Source organism: Hesperophylax consimilis, chromosome 19 (genome assembly GCF_061612785.1).
Source record: "Hesperophylax consimilis isolate HC1 chromosome 19, BYU_Hcon_1.0, whole genome shotgun sequence".
Classification (NCBI taxonomy): Eukaryota; Metazoa; Arthropoda; class Insecta; order Trichoptera; family Limnephilidae; genus Hesperophylax; species Hesperophylax consimilis.
Window position 1 is genome coordinate 19,552,490 of NC_142854.1, and position 14,063 is coordinate 19,566,552.

A 14,063-nucleotide genomic window follows, 5' to 3' on the forward strand; every position below is an offset into this window, starting at 1 on the left:
TACCAAACAATTCCTAATTTCATAGGTTATTTTCCCATAGATTTCCCAAGAATTATCAAAAACTCCCTTGTTTTGGGATTTTTCTTGGCGTTCACCCAGCAGTTAGTGGGTTGTGGGGAAGAAGTGGGTGGTATTGTGGGTCGAAGGGGTGGGTTTACAGTACATCGAACCAGTGTTACCAGAAGAAAATATGCAGCGGAGAATAAAGTGTTTTCCTTTTTCGATCCGAGCTTTCTTGCAAAACCTACCTATACACCCGAGAAAAGATACATAACGATTAACTAATATCTATTTAGGTACTGTACATTATATTTATGTTTATAAGACCTCACTAATAAACTTTACACTATTGATAACAAACATTAATATATGTTGTATTGTTAATGACTTCAAAACAAAATGTAATAAATTAACATCGTAACAGAGAGGTTTCGATCTTTGACAATTAATCCGAAGGTCACTGGTTCGAATCCCGGCGTACGCAAGTAAATTTTATTTGACTAATTTCCGAAAATGATATGTATGATACTCTCGGTATCCCCCTGCAGAACCGAAACGAAGCTTCAAATGGCTTTAGCCGTGTTTGGTCAGTTAGGTACTTTCCCACCTTCCTCTTCACCATCCCTTTCCCCTCTCCAATAGCTTCCAACATACCCCAAATGGGGAATGTTTTAGTCCATATAATTTGCAAATTTCTACCAGGGGTGACAGCATACAGAAAGAGGTGCATTGATTCTAATTTTATTTTTGTAGCCTCATAAGCCGTTCAATAGATTATAATGCAACAAACTGATTGCAGTTTTTGTAGATGTAAATATGACTTTGTTCTATCGATATTTCGATGGAAGCTGCTTCGAGGAACTAGTTTCATCAATCCCTCGGCAATTGTGCATAGTCGGAAAACAAGAAGCGCGCCTAACATTTCATACGATTGATATTATTGTCACACGAGAACGAGTGCTTCTACGACTTTTACAGTAGCATAGCTGTAGAATTATTTGCCGGTCTTTGTGTTTTCTCTCTTTTACAATATGATGCCTCTTTAAAAATCAAGTTTACTACTCCCTTTCATAACCACCTCTGGGCTGGAGCCCTAAGATATGTGATAAATCTATTTGATTCTGCGCAAATGAAGGCAGTCCGTTCGATTGAGAATCCATTATTAACATTAACAGACCGATTGCCATCTCTAAAGCACAGACGCAATGTAGGCATTCTCAGACCAACAGGTATTTAAATGGAGTCTGCTCGAAGGAGCTAGCATCGTTGAACCCCTGTACACTGGTGCACGTACGCGAAACCCAAAGGACAAGCGCTGTACACCCATTTACAGTAGTTGATATTGGCTTCATTCATGGCTCGTGGATGTGGAATGGCTACCGGCATCTGTTTTTCCTCCTTCATATAATCCGGGCCTTTTTAGGATCCGTATTATTAAATCGCTTCCTACATCCCCTGCCCCACAACTCTAAAATAGTTCCTCTATCTCTACGCTGTACAGCCAAGGCGAGCTCTTGTGAGGTGTGATAAAAAAAATATATAAAAAAATACCCTAACAAATCATCCCCAAAGATGACACAGGTCTGAGTGTGCTGTACTTGTAGGGGATATAATTGATTCCGTTAAAGGAGACTAGATTGTCATTTCAACCTTTTTTGCGTAAACCTTTTCACGTGTATCCACCCGGAGTACAGCATAAAGAAAGAGGTGTATTAGTCCTTATTTTGTATACACCACCGAGACATGCGCTCTCTCTGTGTTTCCCGAGGCGTGTGCCATCAACTGGCGGGCGGCATGCGTCAAAGGGCGGCGCCTGCGCGTGGGGCGAACACCCCCGCCCTAGCATACCCGCCCTAGAATACCACAACCAGGGGCGGCACACAACTACTGCCTACCCTATCGTATTCCATTAAAATATAAATAATGTCAAAAAATATAATTATAGTTCTGTGAACAGTTAGTAAAACTCGCATACAAAAAAGTATGTTTCTAATTTTCTCTAATTTAATAAATAAAAAATGATTTGTAAGTAGGTACTTGATTAATAAATATTATGTGAAATTACTTACGAACCATCACATTCAAAAAAATCAACCGGTAAAAAACGAAGTTTTCTTACTAAAATATATCTATTTTCAATATTCATTCTAGTTGGGCCTAAGGTTTTTTTTTTGGTTTGACTAAGTATTGAACCTTTCTCTCCAGGGACTGGTGTCGATCATGCTAACAACTGCACCAATTACCAATTGAGTAGAGCCGACATTTATTTCGTTTATTAACTGTTGTAATATCATCCAATTTCATATAAATACATATATTTCCGCGCGTGTGTGCGTGATTGCCACCAAAAATTGATAAAATGCAGTGTCATCGACAACCATGACGAGTTTGAAATGAATTATTAACGAAAACAAAAGTAAAATAGATGTATTTAAAACTATTTTTTCTGAAGCATTAACCCGTCGTGTTCTATCGCAAAATTTTCGCCATGCGTCGGCTGATTCTGTTTTCGTAATAACTGTCTTATTTTTGCATAAAGATGTTTTTTATATATTTTTTTATGAAAGTAGTTATATAATCTATCATAAGTGCTTTCTCCAGAATAGCTACTTGTTGGCAGTCAAAATTTTTTATCGTGTTTATCGGCTAATGCGGCGCACGAAAGGTTAAAATGGGCACCATCTTTAACCGGAACTGGAACGTAACAAACGTATTAACTGAAAGACGAAATGCGAAACGCTCGAACAGTCCGAGTTAAAACAGGACTTTGCTGCGCCAACCAAAGTATTATAAGGTATCAAAGGCAAGGAATTAAGTACTGGGCGTTTCTCATTTAAGGAAATGTTCTCGTTTGTTTTAGTGTCGAAAAAAAGCAGTGCCTTTCGGTACAAATCGAAAATGTTGCCGTCAGTGAAATCTTTTGGCACCTCTATTCTCTAAATAGTATAAAATAAAGTCGTTATCCGCGTCTGTCTGTTTGTACGCTTAGTTCTTCTAAACTACGCAACGGATTTTGAAAACATTTTAGCTATCATTTAGAGAATTTCTTCTGGAATGTTTACATATATAATACATACATATTATATGCATAGAAAGTAGAGAAAAGTAGATGTTTATCATAGAATTTAAAACCTCGAAACTGTACTCCAAATCCAAATAATTTTTTTATTAATATTCTGTAATGACTTGTTAGCAGAAGCTGTCCTTAATGTAGTTATTAATTGATTTAAATTATTTGATACTGTGTGGGAATTTGTTGTATAACAGCTTTACAACTAACAGATTAGAAGAAAGATTGAAAGATTGTCTAAAGGTAGTATCACACTTATTATAACTTAGCGTGTCTTGTTATGGGTTATCTGAGGTGTTTGTATTTTTGCCTTTAGAACGATGAACCGGAATGTTTTTGGCTTTGTTTTTTTTTTGTATACTTGGAACCTCGAAATATTTAAAGATTCACTTTCTTAATCTTTTGATTTTTTTATTTTATAACTTAGAAACAAAGCAATACATTAGTTACAACGATGAAACAATTTACAGATATTAAATATTTCATAGTGGGTCCCTATGACAATGTTTTCTTGAAGTCTCTTATATGTGGCATTTATATTAAGTCACACTTACCGGATGACGTGTATAGTGTATTTTTGTATGTGTATTTGTATGCGCATTGAACGTGTTATATTATTGACATCATGCTCCTTTTAAATTTCGGTAGTGAATCCGAAAAAATGTCTATATTATTTCTTTGAAGGTTTGAAGAGTACGGTATTAGTTGGCGAATTGGATGCTGCATTTGTTTTGTAATTAAGAGGAATGGCTTGACCAAACAAAATATATATTTCTATTTTTTTTAAATATATAAATATCTAGTACGGATATGTGCTGCTTTATGTATTTATGTTTTTAATTAGAAAATATCTGTTATTAAGGAATTCAATTTTTCACAATTAGATGCAACTTTGAACATTTTTTGTAAGTTAATGGTAATTATAAAAAAAAACCTTTTACAGCCTACTATGTAAATATAAATAAAGATTAGAACATTTTTCAACAGTTGTTTTTGTGTCGGAATAAAAAAATTATATACGGCAAATTTGTATTCCAACGTAAATCGGTCGTTTGAAATTTGTGTTCCAACGTAAATCGGTCGTTTGAAATTTGTGTTCCAACGTAAATCGATCGTTTGAAATTTGTGTTCCAACCACAGACATAGGAATTAATAGACGAGAAGATAATGGCGAGGGGTAAAATCAACTGTTGAAGAACGAAGGGGGTAAAGCTGACTGTGATTCGTCAATAAATCAATCTGACAGTAAATAGGCATCTCGCATTATAATATCACCATTTACTTCTTAAAAGTAAAATCTGCTTTTGAATGAATAGACATTTTTACATGGGAGCGCAAATTACTCGCCACGTTATGAACAAATTTGCGAAGTCCAAATTCGGCAAAAAAATTCGGTTCTATTTTCAGAGTCGAATATTTCGTTTAAGTATTTAGTTAAGACACTTTTATAAATGTTCATAATTTACTTCCCAGCAACCAACCAGCTTTGTGTTTCGCGTCCAGACGTTTCTCGATGTGATAGTAACAACTGATTCATATTATACGATGTGAATATGCTTAAAATAAAGTAAAATAATGCTTATATATGGAATGTAATACGACAATTGAGTTTATTCTCTTTTTCACATCTATTTTTACAAGTTTTCATAGTACAAGTCAACATTTTGCCGTGTTATTTCGTAAAATGAACCGATGATGCCTCGACCATAGTTCGCACAAGAATGATGACGTCACGTTTTCAAATTTCACTTGAGGCCATACGTGAGCACAGCCGGCTCCAATGGAACCGGTATGGGGAGTGGGATAATACGCTTTTAATCACTTAGGGCAGGTCTACTAATATTCATATGTCTATGGTTCCAACGCAAATTGATCGTTTCAAAATTTGTGTTCCAACGTAAATCGGTCGTTTGAAATTTGTGTTCCAACGTAAATCGGTCGTTTGAAATTTGTATTCTAACGTAAATCAGTCGATTGAAAATTCAATTTAAACCCACCAAAATAGTTTTTTTCGTAATTTGTATTTTATATTTCATTCTTTTTTCATAATAAAAAAGGCAAGACCATTTTTTTAAACATTACCATTAAGACCCCGCTTATACAATTTCTGCCGATTTATAACAAGTTTCTCGTTAACTCGTGTTATTTTTGAAGATAATATCTATACATTAATAAATAAATACAGTTGTTATGCCTAAACGTTAATTATATGAAATTCCCTCGACAGAAAAAAAAATTGCAAATTAAGCTCCGAAAATTATTAAAAACACGTTTTTTTCTATTATATAATATGTTAAAGACATGAAAAAATTGTCAGTGTATCTTTAAATGCAACTAAAGCACTTGTGGAGAGATTTTTTCTCTTTTTCAAACGAGTCGTGTTTTATTAAATATTTTCACCATTTTTGCTAAATTATTAACGTTTTTTTTATATTAACGCGCTCCCTCTAACATTTGTATTCACATATCTTCCTTTCAAACCATATTTAAAGGGCCTTAAGCGTGTGGAATAGCGCTGCATGGCAAACGTCGGTATATAATAAATTAATTAGGGACAGAAGTTTGGTAAAGTCGATGTTATTGCTAGAAATACTATATATTATAAATGTTAAATCAGTTACGGTGTGGTTGACATTATCAGTACAGAGTGAGACAGATAGAGTGACAGAGTTATAAATACGAATGTATTAGATAGATCGCTCTCTCACACCCCAGCTGACTTCACTTCATTAATACGTAACCTTAAATTTATACTCAGCTTAATAAAAGAAGACTGACGGATTACTGTCTCAGAAATAAACTTTTTATCAATATTTCTAAATGTTGCAAAGTCACATTCACACGTAACCGTGTGATAATACTGCATGATTGCACCATTTCTGGATCGATTTTAACAAATAAAGACTATGTGCGTGATATCGGGGTTTTCTTGGACTCTAAACTTACATTTGATAAACACGTTGATAACATTGTATAACATCAAAAAGTATAGGTTTTGTACTGAGAACATGCAAATTTTTCAAAAATACTAAGACATATCTGACTCTCTACAATTCACATGTTCGTCCTGGAGTACTGTTGACCGGTTTGGAACCCGCGCTATATTGTTTATGTTAACAGGTTAGAAAGAGTTCACGAACGATTTCTCAAATTCCTCAATTTTAAATCATTTAACATATACAACTCTTACGACGAAATCAAGAAACATTTTCGAATCACGAAACTACTCAACAGGAGGATTGTCGCTAATCAGATGCTCTTGTATAAAATTATTAACTCTAAAGTTGACTGCCCGGAGTTGCTGAACAAAATAAAAACTCATATTAACGACTGTTAAATTGATTGTACCTAATATTTTAATATTACTTGCGTGGCAACTTTTCCTTATCCCTCTCCTCCCCTTTCCCGTTCCAACCCAAGTCTATTTAAGTATAGTTATAATCAAATTTATTTTATTTTATTGCTGTTTATTGTAGGCATATTATAGGTTTATCGTTTACAGGTTAGTTTTATGTTTCTGAATATATATCTGTGAACATTAATAATTGGTCTGTTTTTTTGTTATCCTCTTATGTATATTGTATTACTAAAGGCGACCAGTATCATGCCACAGAACACATAAACAACTAGATAACAGTAGTTATTACTGCTTACCCTGATTGTAAGTCTAGGAACGCCACTGGAGTCTAGTAGTGTTACCGTTCTGTGCCTTCACAACCCCCGCCTTCTGGCCCGAAGGCCACGTGGCAGAGGGTAGGTACACCGGACGCTATTACTATTGCATGCAAGGCAGGGGTCACCAGGGGTGACCATTGATTCCTAATCTGTTACTTCTAAAAGTTATATTTGGTCGCATTACGAGCGACACATTAAAGGAACCGGTTAAAATTACAACACCAATCACGACGCCATTATAAAAATACGAAATGCTGTAGAAATGAGAATGTATGTTACAATTATTTTTATAAGCAATAATTATTAGCCTACACTCATCCACATTGAAAAATCTCCTGATAAAAGATACATGACGCCAACGGGACCTGAACCCGTGTCCTTTCGATTTCCGGTCGACAGCTCTGACCACTGAGCTATGACGGATTATCTCTTATCCGCGAAATAATTCAATATATACTAGTGTTTCATTCAACAATTTTATTACAATTGCTTGTTACATCTTTTCATCTGAAACAACCAACTTTATTTTATATGAGAAAGGCATTGTAAGTGCTAACTCTCTCACTAGATGGCGTCGAGACAAATTGTGTACATTTTTTGGTGAAGATACTAGAACTTGTCAAATATTAATTATTATTTGTTTGCAAGATTTTCTTGTCTTAAACATTAGTTTACCAAAAAAATAATAAGAATATAATGTTGCCTATTGTGTACGATTTTTTTTTTGATTTTCTAGATTCTTATATTCCATGAAGTAGTGAATCATTTAAATTTACTGAATTTAAAGTCGATCTTCTTTATACAAATAGAACGGCGTCCTTGCACCTTACCATTATTACCTCGTGTAGGTGTATAAAATGTTACCTGGCTATTGTAGACTTTGTGAGGCATTGTGTTTTTCTTGGTATGGAAAAAATATTGTTACTTATAAACCATACTAAAATTGCATGTTTTGGAGCATCGTATTCTTTAGCTTCAGCATCATCAGCAGCTGAAAGCGGCTTTATTTATTTATTTATTTAATTTTATTTTATAAAATTACAAACAATACAAACAAAATGAACCTTTGTTCAACTGGGAAGGATTACCGTTTCAAGACAGCCAAATTGTGTATTTAGTACCTAATATTCTTACAATGGAATGGCGATGCTGTCAAAACCAATTTTGAGAACATTGTTGATTGCATTCGAAGTGACAGGATGGTTTTTTTGTCCTTTAAAGAATCGCAAAGATGTAATTTATTACAAGGGTCAATTTGGATAACATAGTAATTGCATTCAGAACAAATGAATGGTTTCTTTCGGGACATCACAAGTCTGAGATTCTTTCCAGGGCATTTTGGAGAACATTTACAATTGTATAGTTAGAATTTCCACATTTATAAATCAGTATAAGACATATGAATTCCATAGTACTTTTTTTTAGAATTTCTTAGGTGATAGAAATTACACATTGCTAGACCAGAATATATGCCGTATGACATATATGTATATGCTACATACATGTCTGTTTGTGTTATGTTGGGATCGGGGGGAAATTAAGTTGCGCTTTATTATAGGGAATTCCTCCGCATTCGCTTGTGGAGATATGAAAAATCGCAGAAAACCATACTCAACTGTTGTGTTCGGTGTATACTGATGATGGGGTGCTAATTTCTAACGGTATGGAAGATTTAAAACAACAGTCTATAGGGTCTAGGGTGAACTAACTTTGTACATACGAAAAATGTGTTGTTAACGATGTATATAAGTAAGTCTAAAGTCATGGTGTTTGAAAGAGAGTGTGCGAAAACGTTGTCCAATATAGATGTAAATTATGAATACTTTGAAAGGTGGATGCGTTTTTTGTAATTGGTTTTCCAATAAGAGGTGTTATTTTGATATTCAATAATAAAAGATCAATGGTTTCGTTGCTTGTGTGGCACGTAGCGCCGTATTGTTAAAAGTAAACGTTGTCCAGATCAATACCATCCAATTTCGACCATAAAAAAATCATTAATCACCTCTCGATAGCGCAATCCATTCACCGTAACTGTTGCTCCAGCCTCATTTTCGAAAAAGTAAGGTCCAATGACTCCGCCGGTCCATAAACCGCACCAAACAGTCACACGTTGAGGATAAAAAGGCTTTTCAACAATAAATGTAATTCAATAATCCCCAGATGCGACAATTTTGCTTGTTGACGAAGCCACCGAGGTGGAAATGGGCCTCATCACTCAATATGATTTGCATTTGATTCACTCAAGTGAATCTTAATAATTTTCAGTGCGTTGTTGAAGCGTGTATCGTTCCATTTTTATTAATGGCGTAGTTTACACTTGTCAAGTGTCAAAAAATGACAGCTTCAAAAGTAACATTCAAAATAACACCTCTTATTGGAAAACCCGTTATTTGGGAAGCATGTTTAGTAGAGATTGAAAAGATGATAAAGATATTGAAAGATGAGAAAATGATTAGGCTTTTAAAAAAAATACTGTTAAAGATGTGACTGCATGACCATTTAATTATAAAATATTAGTCATTCCAAACACGTGTTTGCGCACGTGACTTTGTCCGAATAAATATAGTGGACGACATGCGAAAATATTATAATTTTTAAGAACACGTGTTCCGACTAACATAACATATTCGTGCTTTACTGATAGTTTGTTATGAAATTTGTCAATTCATTCTTCATAGGCCTTTTGTCCTGTTTTTAACAGATCGCTAATTTTTATCTCTAAATTGTATAAAATTAAGTCTACGCTTCTGTCTGTTTGTTCGCTTAGTTCTTCTAAACTACGTAAAGGATTGTTATAGGATTTTCACTATCATTTAGAGAATATATTCCGGAAGGTTTATATATATAAAACATGCATATTATTTTTATAGAAAGACGAGAAAAGTTGAATTCACCACCTCAAAACTTCTATCTAAATGATTTGCAACTTCGGGCAACGCCGCCCGGGTACACTTAAAAATTCACAATATTTCATATCAGTAATTTTTCTCCGTACAGGAAACTGCATTAATGGAAGACTTAACACGGTTAGCGATCTAAAAAATGTCCAAATAAGCGAAGCTAGCAGTCCACAATGGAGTGCTGATACTTATCCTGATATGTGGCAGTGAGGCACGGATCTGGCAGTGGAAGGATGAAATAGACTGCGTGCTCTAGAAAGGAGATCTCTGAGGCAGATCTCTGGGGGAGCAAAAACGGTTTTGGACAAATTAGCAAAAGCTCAAAAATCACTACTTTTTATTTTATATTATTTTTATTTTTTTATTTATTCTTAAATATATTTGTATTACAATGGTATGGTATATTGTTCTCCACGCTAGGAGTTCACCTGTGTTGTGGAGGACTTTTTCAGTTGTAAAGTTATATAATTCTAAAACAATACAGTGGAGTTGGTTACAAATAGAAACAATAAAAATTAAAATATAAAATCGATTTTTCCATAGTTATAACAGAAAAAAATAATGTGAAATATAAAAAATTAAATATTAAAAGGATTGTAGCCAGTTCCATATGTGTTTTTTGTATTCTGTAAGATTAGATCTTTTATATTGTGTTGGAAGTGAATTGTATAGTTTTATAGCCTGGAATCTGTAGTGTTTTTGTCCAAAGGATGTGTTGGTTTTTGGTATTAGTAGTTGGTGTGCATGTCTTTCTCTGGTATTGCGAGAAGTTTGTGTTTTAAATGTGTTTAGGTTCTTGTAATGGAAAGTAAGTATTTGTTTTGAATATAATTTTTGAATCTTCAACACTGGGAATTGTTTAAATATGGTTGAAGTGGGTGTTAGTATTGGTACTTTAAGTATTACTTTTATTAAGGTTTTCTGAGCTTTATACACTGTGTATAAAGCTAATATATAGGTTAATATATAGGGTAATCCTCAAAAAACCATTTAGACATCATAGCGATGCACTATTTGAAGAGTTCCGAGTTCTGGATGTTAGACAACTATACATGAGAAAATTATTTTTAAACACCCATCAACAACGCTACCTCTACCCATCTATTAACCACTCTCGCGACACCCGCCACTCACGGAGAAATCCAATTGTACCACTCACAACTAAAACATCTCTCGCTCAAAGACACTTCTCATTTTTAGGTCCAAAACTACACAACTTCATGCCTGATGCTTGGAAAAGGGAAAACACAGCTATTCTTCATAAATTGACCACTAATTGGTTTCATCAATTAGGTAGAAAGGAGAGTGAACTTTTACTACACAAAAAATGAAATCAAAAACAAACCAAAAACAACAACAAAAACTGCAACAAAAAAAAAACATGTAAAAGATACCTTTATGTTCTAATCTTTATCATTATGTGTATATATGTACCTACCTAGCACTTTTAAGGTTAAACGCAACGCTCGTTGTATTCTACGTGTTCACAGATGGCGTTAATTAATTAATTTTGTTTAAATACGCTTGTGCGAGGTATTGCTTTACAATATTAAAACAAATTATTTGTTTGCGCCCTCATATACGCAATATGAATATGAATAAATAGTTTTGTCCATATAAAAACTCAATTCTATCGAGAAAGGGATACAAATACAATATTGGATTGAATCATCGGTAAAATATTGTATTTGTGTGCCTTTCTCGAAAGAATTAGGTCTTTAAACGAACAAAACTATTGATTCATATTCATATTGCGTATATGCATTCTAGATAGTGTCTTGGATTGTGTTTTTATTTTTATGTGCGACATCTATTGACTTTTCGACCAGTCTTTTTTTTAATAATTGGGTACTGTGGTGTTACATAAATTACATATCGGTACAAAACATATTTATGGTTGCAATCTCACCAAAGAAGAAACTGGTTCTTGTGCTTGGTGAGCGAGTTACACTAATTATAAGGAAAATAGAATAACATTATGCAATAGGTAAGTATATACAGGGTTTTCCAATAAGAGGTGTTATTTTAAATAGCCCGCTATTTCGGTAGATGTTACTTTTAAGCTGTCATTTTTTGACATTTGACAATCAAAAACTACGCCATCAATAAAAATGGAACGATATACGCTTCAACAATGCATTGAAATTATTAAAATTCACTATTATTAATTATTAGAATTCTGATGATGCCCATTTCCACCTCGGTGGCTTCGTCAACAAGCAAAATTGTCACATCTGAGGCTCGGAAAACCCAAGAGTTATTGTTGAAAAGCCTCTCTATCCTCAACGTGTGACTGTTTAGTGCGGTTCATGGTCCGGCGGAGTCGTTGGACCTTACTTTTTCGAAAATGAGGCTGGAGCAACAGTTACGGTGAATGGATTGCACTATCGAGAGATGATGGTATTGATCTGAACAACGTTTACTTTCAATAAAACGGCGCCACGTGCCACACAAACAACGAAATCGTTGATCTTTTACGATTGAATATCAAAATAACACCTCTTATTGGAAAACCCTGTATATAATAGGAACAATTGAAATTTCTTTTTCATCTTTATCTGTAGTTCTTAAAAAACAATATGTTATTGAAGTTCGGATGAGCATAAGAAAACCACATAAATTGCGACTTTTCTATGAATGAGCAGTAGTTCTATGTAGGTCAGAAAAATGCCGATGCCGTGATGGAATTTAGCTGAAAATATATATATATATATATATATATATTTTTTTTTAATTTTTATTGAAACATATAAACAAGGTTACAATTTTGTAACAATATAAACACCAATATTTCAATCACTCTCCTAATAAAGCAGCTGATTGTGTTTAGGAGAGGACAACAAAAATATTTTTACATTTGTTTAAATTAAACAAAAAATATTAGTAATAAAACAAAAAATAACAATAAAAGTAATAAAAATATAGGTTAGTTAATAAATGATTCAAAGAATTGAAAAGGCAAAAACATATTTCTTAACAATAAGTAAAGTTATGAGGTGGTACAAGAGTATTTTAATTTAATTTTTTTTTTATATTTTTCGTATTTTTCTTCCGATCGTATATCAAGGGGTAATTTATTAAATAATTTTACACCCTTGAATATATAGTGATGTTGTGCTGTTGTGGTTCGTGCTAGTGGCACGGTTAGTCCTCCAACAGATATTATTCTTTTGCTAATATTCAATTGTGGTAAATTATTTTTACTAAAGAAATCTTTATGTATTTGTAGAAGTGCAATTTTTTCATAAATTTTTGTAAGTGGGGGAACCGGGAAATCTTGAAAAACATTTATAGTTGGGTAGTAATATGGCTTTTTTAAGATGATTTTTATTTGTATTTTTTGAATAGTTTCCAGTTGGAGTAGGGATGATTTATATGCACCCCCCCAAGCCACGATTCCATATTGTAGGACAGAGTGCGCAAGTGCATAATAAATATCTTTTAGTATTTTTAATGATACAATATTTCTTAGTCTAAAAAATATATAGATTAGTTTTCTCATTCTGTCTACTGTGGAATTTATTTGACTTTTCCATTTGATGTTCCAATTCAATTCCAATTCTGGGTGTTATTCTAGAAGGGAGGCCTGTTCGGTGGGTAACCGAACACAATTCCTGGTAACATTACCAGACGAGAAGAGGTTATGCTTGCTACAGAGTTGTAGCATCGCTGTAGCATCCCATCTAAATTACAAGTGTAATCTTTCTGAGTAACAAAACCCAAATTTAGAGAATGGAAATAATTCCAAACAGAGGCAGGAAGTCAATACTGTGTTGTAGCAGGTACACCAGTATAAAAACCATGCAACGTCAACTCAATCTCTTAATTGTGTGGCAAAGATTTGTTTAAAATACCTTAGTGTTTATTTATAAGTTAAAAAATAAAATGTTGTCAGATTATATGTTAAAGAATGTTAGAATTAATAGTACAGTTCATTTATATCCTACGAGAAACTGCAACGATTTTAGGCTTCCTAAAACAAATTTATCGGGAACACAAAACAATATTTATTATAAAGGTTTTAAAATGTTCAACGAATTCCCAGTAATTGTTAAGGAAGTTAAAAAAGTAGAAATTAATATTATAGTCGTTCTAGAAAAGATATATTAGATATAAATAAAATAAAGGTACTTAAAAAAAGAGTTAATTATGATTATATATTGATGAATTTTAATACATTGACTCGTACTTATGAAAGTTTTTGGTTCGGATAATGGAATTGCAGCAATTTTTTTCAAGCCCACAAGAAGGAAACAAAATGAAATAATTAATGAGTCAGCAAATTTATCGCAGAAGAAAATATATCGAGTAGGTATATTCATCTTTTAAAAAAAATATATCATACAATAGGACCAAACTTATCGTTTAAGCGATAATATATCAGACTATATTTATTTATTTATTTATTTAATATCAAC